The sequence below is a fragment of the Micropterus dolomieu genome, linkage group LG02, assembly GCF_021292245.1.
Source record: "Micropterus dolomieu isolate WLL.071019.BEF.003 ecotype Adirondacks linkage group LG02, ASM2129224v1, whole genome shotgun sequence".
In the NCBI taxonomy this organism is placed as follows: Eukaryota; Metazoa; Chordata; class Actinopteri; order Centrarchiformes; family Centrarchidae; genus Micropterus; species Micropterus dolomieu.
This window is the reverse complement of record NC_060151.1, coordinates 22094749-22107758: the sequence shown is the minus strand read 5'-3', so window position 1 is coordinate 22107758 and position 13010 is coordinate 22094749.

Below are 13010 nucleotides of genomic sequence, written 5' to 3'. Positions count from 1 at the left end.
TGTTCTAATGTAGCAGCTTTCAGTGAAGGCAGGCATTAGTGTGAGAGCAGTATCCCACCAGATAATGTCTACTTTTAATTAATTGAAAGATTTGTACTTCCTCCTTCAGTTCTACAGTCTTAATGTTACCAATAGTTCCACTTTTCTGAAAATTGATGCAAACACTTTTCATCTCATTTCAGTTAATCAAAAGAAATAAAAATATTTTAATTCTGTTGATTCCAAACATAAGTGAGCTCCCGAGGGATAGAAAATGGCTAAGCCGTAAATAGTCAGAAAACTTCTTCCAAGCTTCTTCCATCTTTACACTTTTCTCAGCATCTTATTTAACTCTAAAAGCACATTTTCACTCTTACTGTAAGCACATATGTGATGTAGCAGTAGTGTTGCTTGCTTTCTTGTTGAAACTGCAGCACAAAAGGTCACACCTGTAGCACAATGGTTTGCCATCCTGGTCTGTTAGAGTACCACTTAGGTAGATCTTTTCCTCTCCTCCCTCACCACTTACCAAGAGGAGGGGAGAGGAGGAGATGAGGAAAACTTTATTTGCTACTCCATCATCAAAAATTGATGTGTGCTATTCATGAAATTGCCCAAAGCAAAGTTGTATTTTATAGCACTTTCACTGTCATTGGCAGGATGGCAAGGCCCAATAATTAACACAGGCTTCAGTTGCTTCATGTCGTCTTAAGAACCTGGAATTTAGTGTTTTCCAGCCATTCATCTTTTTAACAGGCCAAATTTCAACAAGAGATCAAAACTTTAAGATTAATCTGAACTCTTATCTTAATCTTAGATTGATCCCAAATGAACTATCTTAAATTATTTTTTAACTCAATTCTCAATCCATTTTAACTTGTTCTTTACTTATTTTAAGTAATTCTCATTCAGTTTCATCTTAATTGTGACTAATCTAAACTACCATTGATTTAACATAATCTTAATCCAATTCTATCCAGATATAAATTCAACCAATCTCAATTTTAATCAAATTTTATAATTTAACTAATTTAATATAACAGAATCAGAAGTAGTGTAGCTATTCTGCAGTCTTTTATGTCCAATTATTAAGGTCACATCTTGTGAAGTGGAATACAAAGTAAGGCTTAACCAATGCCATGTTTTGTAAAATAATGAGATTGGGGAAATGGGAAATCAGAAGTGTTTAAGATCTGTAGCTGCAAACCTAGTAGGTGTCTCAGACAGCCTAAGTCAAGTCAATTTTATTTATATAGCCCAATCCCACAAATCACAATTTGCCTCAAGTGGCTTTACAATCAGTACAGCATACAATAAACTGTAAACCCTTGATATAAATGAGGATAAACTCCAAATAAAACCCCAAATAAACTCTTTTAACAGGAAAAAAATAGAAGAAATCTCTGGAAGAGCAACAGAGGAGGGATCCCTCTCTCTGAATGGACAGACATGCAATAGATGCCATGTGTAAAGAATAGATTCACAACAGAAAGTCAAAGTATATACAATTCCGATCACAACATACTGTAAAAGCTACATGCTTCAGGTGTAGCATGTTGAAATGTTTGCAGTCTGTTTTTTGTATTCTCGTCGGCAGGATACCATTAACACCAATGTAAATAGAGTCATTTAGACTGAAACTGACATGTAGTTGTGTTTAATTATTGATTTCTTTTTCAAGAAATTCCACTATTCAGCTGACTAAGGGATAGTTTGTACTGTAAAAGAATCCAACCCAAACAGCAAACAATAGCAAAAACATAGATTTTGTGAAAAGGTGACGGAGGTGGGTTATTTCTTGTTACCACATGCAGTTTAAAAAATTTTTAAAATAATGTGGCTTTGATAAACAAACAATTTTTAAAGCTATGCTATGCTTTGGAAAATGGGAAGCAGTAAGAATGCACAAGTTGTTTGAATACATGGGCAATAACTTCAAAAATACCACAGTAGAGGCTTTTTCAGTTTTGGATCAGAAGAAACACATAACAATGTACACTTGGCTAAGATCTGCAGCTCACAGTTAAAGAATTCTTCCCTTTTTTCGATGCACTGTTGTTGGCTGAAGCTGAAAGAAACCCAATTAACCCGAGTTAGAGACAGAGCAACACTTCCAGCAGTACCCTTCTACAACACTCAGGAGATCACTCTCTACTATTAAAGTGAATACACTCAGATGCACCGCACTTTTCTAATTGAAACCTTTGGGACTGACTTTTGAGCTTCAGAAAAAAGCGTATAAATGTTAGGGAAGAGACAAAGAGCTCAAAGGATCAGGGCGCTCTGTGGTGAAAAACAATCTGTACTGGGGGGAAAAATGTATCAGACACCTCCTCCACCATACTTTGTTTCCACACTTGACAGCTGTTTTGGAAAACTGGGGTTAGGATTTGATTGAGACTAATATGAGCATCCTTAGTCAGTAAATATTTACATCTAAAATATTTGCTTCAGTCCTGAAAAACATAACTCATACCTTTCTCTGACTCAATTTAGTCACTTCAGACTAATCTCCACATCCCTTATGCTGTCCACCCACCCACACACACACACAAAGCATCAAGGGATAAAGCAAAAGAACATTTGTCAAATTAAGTGAAACCTGTGCTATTGATTTCTTCTATCTGAGTTAAATGAAAGAGAATTAATTAAACAGGATTAATGGATAAATGAGAATTAGGCAGAAACATTTCCAAGGGAGCTATTAATGACCCAAAGGCCAGGTGAGTGTCCCTGCTCGTTCTATTCGCCACTGCACGAAAGACAGCAAACACCGTCTTCAGCTCTGGGAGTGACTAACTATAACTCAGGGTAGCTCCTTAGCAGTAGGTAGTTGTAAATAATAGAGACAGAGTAGTTTCTATGCATCTCATCAAACATGAACAGATCATTTTCGCATTGTATAGTGACCTTACTTAAAGAGGTGGTATTATGCTTTTTGGCTTTTCCCCTCTCCTTTATTGAGTTATATATCTTTTTTGTGCATGTAACAGGTTTACAAAGTGAAAAAGCCCAAAGTCCAGCCCAAAGGGAGTTCCCATCTCCCACAGAAAGCTCTGCTCTGAACCGCTTGAAAACAACTCATTTGTAGTCCAGTCCTTCTATTCCTTTCATTGTGACGTCACAATCAAAATGCGTCATAAAGCTTGCCAAGCGGCTAGCGGGGTCAGGCACGCCCTCAAACCAAGCTAGTCTGAGGGGAGGCCCTTTGGCTCAACTTGCCTTTGTTTGGGTTTCCATTGTAGAAATGTTGTACCTGTACCTGCTTCCAGGTACTTTTTTTGTATCACCTCACCTCCGTCGAGGTTCCAAGCAAGCTGAGGGATACTAAAATGTAATGTGAAAACACGACAGACTGCTGACTGGTCAGAGAGAATCGTCACTATTCACTGCATCATCATTGCGTGCACCAGAGAGAGGCCAGACAGAAAGTTTTATATTTTACAGTTTTCGTATGTAATTTCATCACTAAATCCACTTCTGAGAAGTTTTGAGGTGAGAAATCAGCTGTGTAGATTTCGAATATTGATAGTTTTACGAGAAGTGATGGCGGAACAAAAATGCTTGAATATTTTCGGAGTTGAGGAGCTCCACGAGTGGCTGCGGGGGAAGCCTGTGCCAACCCGCGGGAGGAGCGTGTGAGGCCGGCCAGCCGCCCGCTCACAGAGCCCTCTGCTCCCGCCGTCACACAGACCGCTGCAGCAACAACGGCAGAGGAAAAGCTGGAAGGTTTTCATACCGCTCATCTGTCTTATATATATTTTAAGAGCTGGTGTGTGTGTCGCATTGAACATTACGTCGCGGCAGTTGTGTGTGTCATCGCTATGACGACAAGCTACATACTATCTCTGGGTACTATCTGCAAGGGAAAACGGAGCAGGGCCGAGTAGAGTCGAGTCTATCGATTTGCGCTATGGTAGCATTTTTCGGCAAGGCAGCATAGATCGTCAGAACACCGGCAACAGTTCAAAATTTAGTCCTAAGGATAAGATGTGGAAAAATGATGTTGTGTGGTTGTGGACTTGTGAGTAACTTATACCATCTGCTAGGTTAAGGTCGCACTCTGAAGCGGCTTTGATTTGGATCACACTACCTTGTTTCTTACGACCGCCCTTCTCTGCTTCTGATTGGCTAGTAGGGCCTTACCTTGGAACTCCGCATGTGCAACTCTCAGCAAAGATTTTGTACAAGTAAAACGCATCACTCTGTAACTCAAGAGCGGAGCGTACAACACATAGGGACTGTGTAGACTGCAGCAATGTGCAGTATGAGAAAAATATGGTGTTTTGTGAAAATTAAACCATGTAAACCTGTTCTGGTACAACCCCTAATTAAGATTTTGAACCTGAAAATGAGCATAATACCACCTCTTTAAGTAAAAGTACAGAAGAATTATTAGCTAAATGTACATAGGCTGTGAAAAGTAAGTAGAGTAAGATTAAAAAGTACTGGCCTTTGTGTCTGATATCGTGTTACTGTATATGTCAATCACATACATTATTAGATTGTTAATACTGATGCATTAAGCACTTTACTGTTGAAACTAATTGAATTTCACATAGAGCTAGTTTTAACTCTTTTAGATGTCATTTGGTATTGTTCAGGTTTGGTTTGGTTCAGTAGGGATTGGGCCCCTTTCGAAAGGGTCACAAGATAAATCTGAGAGGTCGTAATGATTAATGGGGTAAGAAAGAAGAAAAACAAAATTCCAACTTAGGAATTTTCTCTAACCTTTGTTTTTTTGGGAAATAGTGGATACTTTTTACTTTCAACAGTTATTGTAGTAAAAACATCTAAAATGTAAAAAAGGGCCTTAAAATTGACACAGCTTTTTTTTTTTAATACTACTAGTTAAATCATCAACAATGCAATTCATTTTATAAGGTTATTATGAGCATGTTATAAGCTTAAGCTTAAGCTTAAGTGTTGTGAAATGGAAATACTCAACACCTCAAAACTGTACGAAGATATTACTTAAGTAACTGTACATAGTTAGCTTCAGTGGTGTACATTAACTTAATTACTACACTTAGTACACATCTGAGGTACTTTTTTGTTTTCTGACTATTTACTTTACATGAGTATTTTGTTTTCATGCCATTTTACCTATTCTCCACCACATATTGGACTTATTTCGAGCTATAGCATAGTTACAGGAGCAGGACCACACCTCAATCATGCCACTCCCAGCATTTCCACAAATACCCACCTAACTCATCTCTTCTTCCTCGCTCTCATATTCTGTCCCTATACTCCTCAAATGATCCATATAAATCACGTGAATCAAATAGTACTGTACATGTGAGTCAAATGAAACAACATATTCAGTGAAATGTCAGCGCTTAGATGAGAACAGTTTAATAATGCAGAAACAAGGATTGAAAACTGTAATTATTTTATACAATGTGGCAAGGTATACAACATTAATAGCATATAATCTTAGCTCTCTAAATTCAAGGCAGGTGTTTACTAGTCTCATGACTGCAGTGGCAGCCTGAAGCACCTGGGGGCTTGTTTCAAGAGCTAATGCAGGGCCCTGCCCATCCCCGTAATGGGTCTGGTTGGCACAAACATGACTTTAATCATGAATGATCAATTTTAGAAAACATTTGCGTATATTAAAACATAGTTATTAATAGCCCTTAACCCTTTATTTGCTTCTTGTTAGAATATTCTAACATAAGTTATGCCAGAGAAATGCGTCAGAGTGAAACGTGTGCCGACCAACCCTGGCATCCCCTACAGAGGGATGCTGAGAGAAGGTTTTTTTGTATTAACTTGAATGGCCAGGATAAGTTTATTTACAACAATTTGAGAGTGTTTTACACCTCAGCAGACAGCAAACTTGAAGAATTGAAGGCTGCTATGTGAAAGTAGTCACGGCAACTACACAGTCAACAAGAGGAACTAATGCATAACATCTGCAAGGAGATGTAGATAGAGAGACAGCGCCTGGACCAAAGAGAGAGATGTGACCCACGACCAGTTCATCAAAGTTTCTAATAATGCAGAGCAGAGTTTACAGACGTTTCATAGAGAAGAGCGTAAATAATGCATATCTGTCCGTCACTGTTAACAGGGATTCCAGTCGCAAAGTAGCTCATCCACATCACTGATAAACTACAGAACTGTAGAGTAGCATTACGTTTCATGATCAAAGAAAGTTTTTATATCATGTCCGCACTTCTGTCCATACTCACATGCTCCTTCTCTCTCGTCCGCATAAACTTTCTCTCTCTCCCTCTCTCTCTCTCTCTCTCTCTCTCTCTCTCTCTGTTGCAAGTCTGCATCACACCTTCTTAATCAATTGAGGTTTTTTACAATGCCTGGTTTTAGGGGGTGCTGCAGCCCCCTTAGCACCCCTACTTCTCATATCCATGTCTATGTATACTGAGTGTAATAAGTAGTTTATTTAAAAGTGAGTGAATTAAAACTGCATGTCATGGAAAGCTAAGCAGCCTGACTGTATGACTGACACCTGTTACGCCCTTCAACCAAAGTTAAAGAGAAACCTATAATGTTACTGTGTCAGATTGTATTGAAAAGGATTTGCAAAGATGCAATTTGAGTCCTGCGTGTATTTTTATTGAACTTTGAAACTATCAAATAACTCTTCAGTAAATTTCTAAAACTTCTTAATGGAGGAGCCAGCTGGATTGTTAAAGTCCTCTGAGACTCCAAAACCTTGTTAGCCTTCTATAGAAGTCAAATATCCTACTGGATTTTCTCTAGAATACAAGAGCATTTGATTAGCCTTTGTTAGTGTTCCCATCCAGCACACAGATCAATGTTTATTGTAGCAGCAGCTTTAAAGAAGAGCATGTTATGTCCAAACAAGCACAAGGAAAAAAATCCCAGGATAACTTAATAAAGCTGTCAAACTTCAGATTTGTTACAGCCATGCTTTGAAATATATTTAGCAAACTAACTTCAAAAAGCTGAGATTCAAATAAAGTCATAGGATCTCCCTATACCGCTAAAGTTAGAAGCAATTATTGCAGCCACATTTTAAATAGATTATGTCATGAAATCTTGGATTTGTTAGAACAGCAAAGTTAAGTTTGTTCATACACACCTCCAAAAGGACAGCAGAGCTCTTGTGGTCAACTTTGAAAGTGACCAGTCAACAAAAATAAGACTTCAATAAATTGAGTTTGCAGCAGAGTTGAAAATCTTATAGTTTAAGATCTATTGCTTCAGCACAGCTAGATCAAGTTGTTGCTGTCCTCAAAGCAGTAGATTGAGGTTTGGGTAGAAGCCATTCTATATACCACAAATAAAAGCAGACTGTTGGAGAAAATGGTTTTGAGATAAGTAATGCAGACTGGCCAATTTGTTTCTTATCACTGTAATAAACATTTATAAGATTAGCAAATGTGAAACTACCACCAGCTAAACTAAGCTAACCAGTTTTGTACTTTCCCAAACCACTTTTGTGTTTGCATAGAAACAAAACAATGAAGACATAATAATAATAATAACGCTAAGTTGTGAGCTTTGGAGATGGTTTTTGTTACTGTTTCTGGTCTTTATGCTAAGTTAAGCTGCTGAGCGGCTGGCTTCAGCTTATTGCCTTAACACTAAGAAGAACATTTGCCCTAAAACATGCCCAAATGCTGCATTACAAGAAGTTTGGCCTATAAATCCATGACATAATTGTCTGCTGGTAGGCCTTACGTTTTGGTAAAATACTTCTGTCCTTAATTTTTACATTTGTTTGTCTTGGGGTGACGGTGTTGTAATATAATATACTATCAGTAATTTTACTTGTCATTACTGTATATTTTCCTATTCAGGCTACAGTACAATCCTTTTTAATATTCCCTTCATTGTCTGAAATCTTGAAGTTATTAGACCACTGTGGAATAACTACTGTCAATAGCTCTGTCAAATTTCCAATTGTCAGTGCACACCAAATTACAGAGATAAGGGGAAAAGAACATGGGGAATACGAAGGAGAGGGGAATGTGTGCCACATTTCACTGGAAATTAAGTGGCCCAGGACAGTGTAGAGATTAACTGTCTTACTTGGCACTCTGGCAGACAGTTCTCGGGTGTTCCCCTGCTTTCAATTTGTCACCCAAAATGCAAGACGCTTCTCTCGTGCTCATTGTATTTCCATAAATTTACAATTCATTTGTGGATGCCGATTTTGACGGAAGTGCTAAGACAGTGACACTTTAACCGGTCATTATTTATTTGTTCTCATTCATGTGATTTAAAGGTCGGACCAGAGGGTAATTAGGCTGAGTCAGCTCCCAGTCATGCCAATAGTGAGGAGACCTATTGATTTACAGTAGATAACCATCTTTAAGAGAGAAGCGAATGCAGCAGAGTGGTTGGTGTCCTCAAATATTCCCCCTCTCCTCTCATTAAGTTTGTCAAGTGCAACATATCTTTATCTGTATGTTTTAGTGATGGCTACAGTCAATGGTAATGCTCCAGTATCATAATTATCAATTATTTGCACTTCTGAAACTCATATTTAACATTATGGAATAGAATTTTGCTATAATCTGTTTGACGGACAAATTAATGCATAATATGTAATGTAAACAGGCAGGAGTCAATTATGTCGATGTGAACAGTGAAACATTTCTTTCTCACCAAGGTGAGGGAAAAAACAAGTTCTTCATACTTGTAATGCATTATAGTGCATGATCTGTTGTGGTTGAGAGAACAACAGGGGGATAATGAGACACAGGTAATCACAATCAGGGAAATGAGGTAGGTGCAACAATCAAGGACAGGAAGTTAAACAAGACTAGAGGCAGGCAAACTTCAGACTAAAACAGGAAACACTGAAAATACACACCCACCACACCAGAACCGTGACAATTTCTCCAAACTAATTGGACCTTGAGATTCTGTAAGAACTGTTGTTTCCAAGGTCAAGAATGGACTTGAAAGTCCTCAAATTGCAAAAAAACAAGCAAACCAAAAAAATGTCCCGTTGACAACTGAGCAAAATCTATCTATTGATGAAGTTCATGTGATATAATCAAAACAGGCGTGGACTGGCAATTGGGAAGTTCAGGAATTTTGTCTTGTAAAAAAGGAAAAGGGCTTTGCTGGCTGATGCCACTAAATGTGTTATGAGAGGAGGAGAGGAGTGAGTAGGGAGCAGGTGCTCTGTCATGCTTACAAACTGTGAGCTAGCTAAAGAACAAAATATTTTTGTTCACCTTGGGTTTTCAATGCTAGTCCATTGACCATTTCCAAGGTTTAGCTAGGCCAGTGGTTCTCAAACTTATTCTGTCACAACCCCCCCCTTAGTAGCCAAAAAAACTTCAATTGGATTTCATTTTTATCAATCATTAACAACACAGGCGATTGAAATAAAACAAAAGATTCAGCTTAGCAATTGTATTGCATCAGAGCCCTTTTTTTTATTCTACCACATGAATCACATTTATGCAACTTATGGTCTGCTCAATATGTATGTCCACCCCAGTTGGGTCCACCCCCTAGTTTGAGAATAACTGAACTAGACAGACTCTGTCCACAAATGTTTATATTTATGTTTAAAGATACATGGTTAATAACACACAGAAAAAATGCTGCAGAACCTTGATCTCCAAACTGCTGTGTTTGTTCATCCAGTGCTTAAAAGTACCTCCATACACTTTCCATATCCAAGCCTTACTGATTGTTCTACTATTGGCTCTCCACTCTATGAAACCAGCTAGTGCTACTTTATCTTCTCTATTGTATCAATGTGTGATCCATCCAAGAAACACTTAATCCCACTCACCGACTCTTGGAGTTGAAAGCGCTGTTGGAAGTGACGATACAACAGGGAATGGCTAAAAATATATGTATTTCTGTGAGTTTACGTGTAGACAGTATTTTTGTGTCAGTGTTTGCGTGTGTTCCTAAGAATGTTAGTGTGGGAATTCAACACTTTCTGTTGATTGCGTTTAGGCAACACTTAGTAACTGCATAATCTTGCAGCCCCAGGAGAGAAAATAATAGCTTGAAGTTAATTTTTTAAAATTTAGAAGCATAAAATAAAGTGACGTCAAAACATTGTGTACCCACTGTTACTGAAATTCCTCTCATGAGGGTGGAAGTGGTTGGAAAAAAATCATTTGGCAGTACAACCCAGTTGTTTTTTATTGAATGGAGCGCTCCGCCTCTTTGCTGTTTAGAAGAACTTTGAAATCAGCTCATCCTCTGTGCCAAGTCGATATCCTGTCAATGACTATAGTTGAGTTGTATGTGCAGACAGGCGGCAGAAAATAGCAGTGGAGAGAGCCATGATAAGGCAAGTTAAAGAGGAACCGTAGTGCAGTAAACTGTGGTGTGAAGTAAATTGTTACATATCCCAAGGGGGAACATCCCTTTCAGCACACAGTACATAATTATATGCATCCAGTGATTTATAAGCACACGGACTCTCTGGGCTTCAGATAGGTGTATAAATTGGCCACTTGGACTATCACTTACTCATTTGCAAGCACAGAAATTGAATCGGGCCGACTGGGCCAGCATCTATAGGCCTCCAGGTGTATGGTTTTCAAATTAATACACCGACAGTGTGGTTGAGTCCTGCTGAGAAGCTCCCGTCCCCAAAGAAGGAATCAATGGGACTGTGGAAGTTATGCCAACTACTGCGCCCTAATTAGCTACAATTTTTTTCTAATCCAGTGAGTTTTAAAGCACATAGTGGCCAGTCACAAATTGTGTAGTAGAGTGCTTGTTTTCCAAATTGGGGCGTATAAATATTTAACTAACAACCTAGATGAGGCTGTAGACTCTCTCTGCTCCTTGTCTAATAAATGTGTTGTAATTTAAAAAAACAACATCGGTCGTAAGGTAAACATTATTATTATTAGTCCTATTATTATTATTGTCTGTATTATTGCTATCATTATTATTGCTACTATTATTTAGAATATTACCATTAGTATTATATTACCTTTATGTGGAACTTGCATTGTGCTACTGTGATTTTTCTGAGAGGAATAAAAAACTCACAAACAGATTTAAGACATTCAGTGATTCACGTGAGAGTCTCTAAATGGTTCCCTGCAGCTCATGAGTAATGTCACTTATTAAATCCTGTCTTGACACAGTGAAACTTTGCCTATATAGACTGCAGGTATTTTGCAGGCAAATGTTGGGAGTTACATTCAGACTTCCAGATCAGCATGTGCAACAAAAAAAAAGTTGTGGAAAAGCAAGAACAATAAACATTCAATGAAAGATTTATTTATTTTTTTCTGTTTTATCTTTGCCGGCTGTCTGTGCACACATCCAAGCTTTTGTGCAATTTTTTTGATCTCTGGTAGTGCTAAGGAGCACTTTGAGCAGGATCCCGTATTGTTTAACTTGTGCATACGTAAGATAAACAAATGCGCGTTAGAGTGATGCGATCGTCCTGCCAGTGGTTTCACAATATTCCACTGATCAACAGGTGGCGGTAATGTGCCAAGAAATGCAGCATTGTGCCAGCAAAAGCAGTGAAGAAAAAGACAGCTAGCATGTAAACAATGTAGGTTTAACACTTTTTTAGGTTTATTAGACCTCAGGGATACACACAATGCATTTAGGTAAGTAAATGAATGTAAACATGACTTTTACTCTTTGTTTGTAAACAAACTTGGACCAGTCTAATTTGGGAGTAGTTTCTCTTCTTTGTTGTAGCTCCAATTGATAATATAAACTGTGAGAAATGAGGCCTCACATTTTATACAATAAGGCCGTCATTGTGATGTTTGATTGAGACTGTTATTTTCTTTAGGTTCTGTGTAGCACACAGGAAGGATTATGGGTAGGGCCGTGATCTGATTGGTTGGTTAAGTCGGTTGGTTCGGCTGCTGGAGCAAAAGTGAGGTGTTTAAAATGAGACCAAGGATTAGATGTAAGATGATGCCGGCTTCTTATATTTGAAGATATGTATAAAAATAAAAATATTGGTTGGTACCAAAAATGAAAAAGTACAATAATAAAACAAGTAATGAATAAGGCGATTATTGATATCACAATCAGGCTATGACATCAGCATGAAATGCTTGCTTTCCAAATTTAAAGTGAGTATTTCACTCTTTGAAGTAGTTCTATAATTAAATTCCCGGGTGCACCCTTTAAACCTGAATTTCTGTTAATAACACCACATTCAAGTTTGTTCAGATCCAGTTCAATAATACAATCCAGTAGAATTCACACAGTACAACAGTAACCCTTAACTGCAGGAATGATTCCTACTACTCAGCTCCAAATTCTCAGTCCCAAGGTGTGAACAGGTGAGTTTGTTTAAGTGAGTCCAAAGTCCAAACAAAAAAATGGATGTGTCAAAGGTAAGTCAGAGTTCAGAGTTCCATAGGCTGGACACACACACCCAAAATGGCGGCGCCCAGTAAAGCCACAAGGTCTTCTCGCTCTTGAATCAGCAAAGACTGCGCGTCGCGGGAAATCCTACGGACATCAAAGCTACCGACGCTGCTAGTAGTCGTCTCAAACGCTATATCTAAACACTGAACTTACAACTAAATTCTTACAGCAGTTAGCTACCACGTTTGTAGTGCTGAAGTTAGCCTCAGTGTAGTTCGGTTTTAGCTGTATTTTCTCCAGGTTTCTCCGTTTTTCACAGTTTTCATCCTCTACAGCAGCATAGCACTTCAGTCTCTCCACACACACAGCAGCGGGGAAAAAAACGCTCGCTCCCAGAGACGCGGGAGCAGGTGGGCGGGCCTACCTGAAACCTAGATCATTTCATCTGTGTTACATCTGCCTTAACATTGTTAAAGTCAGGTGTCTTAATAGTGTTGCCAACTCTGTCACTATGAAATAAGGGACAAAAGTGGCCTGCGGCAGCAGTGGAGGTATGTTTTTTGTGAATGTACAGTGTATTGTTTTAAGCAATTTGTCAGAATGATAGCTAATCTCTTATTTAAATATTGGGTAGGTTTAATAATAGTTTATTTACAGCAGGTACCTTTAACACAGTCCTTTAATTGAACCACTACCTGTTACCTTTACTATTTGTCTAATACAAAACACTCAACACTGTAGGTTAGAAAAGGTTC